The 3,960-nt window shown below is 49.7% G+C and overlaps 1 pseudogene across 1 annotated transcript; it reads right to left on the bottom strand.

Moving 5' to 3' along the window:
• Positions 1–320: 320 nt before the first annotated feature.
• LOC104016611 (mediator of RNA polymerase II transcription subunit 18-like) lies at positions 321–3,960 on the bottom strand (annotated as a pseudogene). The gene is made up of 2 exons (XR_015705819.1): positions 3,831–3,960; positions 321–3,518 (listed from the first exon to the last, which is right to left on the bottom strand). The product of XR_015705819.1 is annotated as a mediator of RNA polymerase II transcription subunit 18-like (transcript).

The following is a 3,960-nucleotide window of genomic DNA, read 5'->3' as shown; positions in this document are numbered from 1 at the left end:
TGGCTTAGCAACTTCATCCGCCAGTTCCCTCAGGACCCACGGATGCATCTCATCAGGTCCCATGGAGTTGTGCACCTTCAGGTTCCTTATGTTAAGGGAGCAGCAACCGCCCGAGCATTCACACACCATCCAGGGAGTCGCACACACACCACCCGAGACTTTGACTGCTAGGACCGGAGTTCCTTCACAGCGGGCAGCTCCACTGAGCTGACGGGTGCCCCTTTCCAACTCCTTGCTCACACACACACTCACCCTCAGGCGCTTCTTCTCCCTTCAGGCTTGACCCTAGGTTGCCCCAAAGCAGAGTCTCTGACATGACGTACACCAGGTGAATTTATTGAGTGGCACAGCGGTGAAGAGCAGCTCGAGCTGGGTGCCTCTGGGGAGGGACCCCGAACAAAGAAATCCCTGGGCAATTATACCCTTACAGTCTAAGTTCCCCTCCCCTCATGCGACGGTTTGGTCCAATAGTAATATTTGGGTCTGGGGTCTTCTTGTTCCTTATTGGATCCTTTCCCAGTCTCCAGGCAGGTCATTCCTTCTCTTATCTTGATTAGCTGTAGCTTCTGCTGATGGTTTCGGCTACCTTATCTTCCTGGTTTGCACCGGTTTCAGGGCCTTCCTTCATGTAGCTAAGTAAGAGTTCAGCATACGGTCAGCGTATCTAGGTGAAAGTTCACAGCTTGCAGTCTTAAGGCTTCAGCAGGCCTTTGGATCCTTATTTGAGCTAAAAAATGACTTCTACAACACTTAGATGGTCTCAAACCTGATCTTCTCCTACAGTGGGTGGTTCTTCAGTCTCCCAGTCCCTGCCTTTACATTCTGTGACTTGGGTGGTGTGGCTTGAGCACTTGCCAGTGAAGACTGAGGCAAAAAAGTCACTGAGTACCTCAGCCTTCTCCATATCCCGGGTAATCAGGTCTCCCATTTCCTTCTGGAGAGGACCCACATTTTCCCTAGTGTTCCTTTTATCACTGACATAGAAGCTTTTCTTGTTGCCCTTGACATCCCTGGCCAGATTTAATTCTGTCAGGACTTTAGCTTTCCTAACCTGATCCCTGGCTGTTCAGACAATATCTCTGTATTCCTCCCAGGCTACCTGTCCTTGCTTCCACCCTCTGTAGGCTTCCTTTTTGAGTTTGAGTTTGTCCAGGAGCTCCTTGTTCATCCACGCAGGCCTCCTGGCGTTTTTACCTGACTTCCTCTTTGTTGGGATGCATCACTCCTGAGCTTGGAAGAGGTGATCCTTGAATATTAACCAGCTTGCTTGGGCCCCTCTTCCCTCCAGGGCTTTATCCCATGGTACTCTACCAAGCAGATCCCTGAAGAGGCCAAAGTCTGCTCTCCTGAAGTTCAGGGCAGTGAGCTTGCTATGCGCCCTCCTCGGTGCCCTAAGGATCTTGAACTCCACCATTTCATGGTCACTGCAGCCAAGGCTGCCCTTGAGCTTCACATTCCCCACCAGCCCCTCCTTGTTGGTGAGAACAAGATCCAGCATAGCACCTTTCCTTGTTGGCTCCTCTATCACTTGGAGAAGGAAGTTAGTTATCATCAAAACATTCCAGAAACCTCCTGTATTGCTTATGCCCTGCTGTGTTGTCCCTCCAACAGATGTCAAATCTGATGTCAAACAGATGTCAAACAAATTGGGAGAGGAGTGGCTGGAGAGCAGCCCTGCAGAAAGGGACCTAGGGGTGCTGGTTGACAGCAGGCTCAAGATGAGTCAGCAGTGTGCCCTGGCAGCCAAGAGGGCAAACCGCATCCTGGGGTGCATCAAACACAGTATAAACAGCTGGTCAAAAGAGGTGATGATTATCCTGCTATATTTAGCGTTCGTGTGGCCTCACCTTGAGTATCGTGTGCAGTTCTGGGCCCCACAATTTAAGAGATGTGAAGGTCCTTGAATGCATCCAGAGGAAGGCAACAAAGCTGGTGAGAGGGCTGGAAGGAATGTCCTATGAGGAGCGGCTAAGGAATCTGGGTTTGTCTAGTTTGGAGAAAAGGAGGCTGAGGGGAGACCTCATTGCTCTCTACAGCTTCCTGAGGAGGGGAAGTGGAGAGGGAGGTGCTGATCTCTTCTCCCTGGTATCCAGTGATAGGACACGTGGGAACAGTTCAAAGCTGCATCAAGGGAGGTTCAGACTTGACATTAGGAAGCATTTCTTTACTGTGAGAAGTTGGTCAAACAGTGGAACAGGCTTCCTAGAGAGGTGGTCGATGCCCCATGCCTGTTGGTGTTTAAGAGGCATTTGGACAATGCCCTTAATAAAATGCTTTAACTTTTGGTCAGCCCTAAAGTGGTCAGGCAGTTGGACTAGATGATCATTGTAGGTCCCTTCTAACGGAACTATTTTATTCTATTCTAAATTGTTTTCTAATTCTGACTTTGGTTATATCACAAACAATTCCACTATAAGGTATCTTGTGTCCTAGTTGTTCCTGTTACATATACTATTACTTTACTGTTCTATTGTAAATAGGTATATATTTGCTCTTTTATACTGTATACAGTTCCTGGTTTTATGCTTGTGTTAAACAACACCTCCTGCAGTAAAGGATATTAACTTCATGTACAACTTAAAAGAAAAAAGGATTACTAGGTATGATACAAGAATGGTGCTTTAAAAAAAAAAAAAGAGCAGTATTGAGATGTGGGTACACAGAAGAATGAATTCCAGTAAGCCTGATGTTTTTGGATTGTTAGGTAATATGTTTTCTAACAGATATTTCCCCAACGGGAGGAGGAAAATTACCAATATTAGCATTTATTGATGTTTTAAATGGCATTAATTTAAAGAAGTGTCCACTTTTATTCACATCCACAAGTGAAGGAAAAAATACTAATTGCAACTGACAAAACACTGATATGTAGTCCTTTATTCCCCTCTCCCTGTTTTGATTTGCCCTCAAAAGGCATTTTAGAAAAACACTAACAAAACTAATGCCTTAACTGCCCAGCTTTTCAATCACATTAACCTTTTGGGGTCAATTTTTTCCAGGTGCACTAGAGGCTTTAGTTGCTCAGCAAAGTTCCTCTTGTCATCAGAAACTATATCCTGTCCTGCTGTCGCTACCACATTAAGCTCTACAAGGTAGGAGAGGGAGAGTGGCTCAATGCTATCCGTGTTTCCTGGTATTAGGATGCAAAAGATCTTGTACACCACAATCTTCGTGATGCCCTTGCGGAACACATGCCCTTTGGCCACATACTAGTGGTCCATACAGAAGCCCATCTCCACCAGAAAGTCCATCAAGTCATCTGAAGTAGTGATGTCTACGCAGTTGCATGCCAGTGCATGATGGTTCTTGTCCTGTTTCTGGCTGGCCCAGATAGTGCAAATGCCAAGGCATTTCCCTTTTATCTATGGACAGCTGTGCCCGCAGCACAAAGGGGCTGGCTTTCTGCCCCTTCAGGAGGAAAACCATCTCGTGGTCCAGAAAGATCTCTGGCTCCATGTTATCACACAGGCTGCGCAGCCAGTGCAGCAGGCTCTCCAGGCTCTGATCCAAAACGCTTCCTGCGGCGGGCAGAAAGAGCGCCTCAGTTACCCCCTCCCCTCCCGGGTGACTGGGGCTTTCTCCACAGCGTGCCCTCGGGCGATCACAGCGCCCCCCCCCCCCCCCCCCCCCCGCTTAGACCACCTGTGTCCGACTCCCTTCCGTCGCCCGAAGACCCCTGGTCTCTAGGGTCAGCCCTTCAGCCGGTGGCCGAGGCGGCGGCCTCGCAGCGGCAGGCAGGCAGGCAGGCAGGCAGGCCTGCGGCCCGCTGGGCGCTCTCCTCGGCGGCGGGAGGGAGCTGCCTGCCGGCCCGCAGCCCACCCGCCGCTTACCTTGGAGCAGGTACTCCATCCTATCGATGGTGCCGCCCGTGACGGGCATCATGGTAACAGGGGGCGCCTCCATAGCGTGATCCGCTGCGCGCAGCCCAGAGCGGAGGGCTGAGAGCAAGCGGTGGAGGGA

The sequence above is a fragment of the Nipponia nippon genome, unplaced genomic scaffold, assembly GCF_047370975.1.
Source record: "Nipponia nippon isolate SJK-2023a ecotype South Korea unplaced genomic scaffold, ASM4737097v1 scaffold_26, whole genome shotgun sequence".
Taxonomy (NCBI): domain Eukaryota; kingdom Metazoa; phylum Chordata; class Aves; order Pelecaniformes; family Threskiornithidae; genus Nipponia; species Nipponia nippon.
Note: the sequence above shows the minus strand (reverse complement) of the source record. Positions and strands in the feature narration are given on the sequence as shown.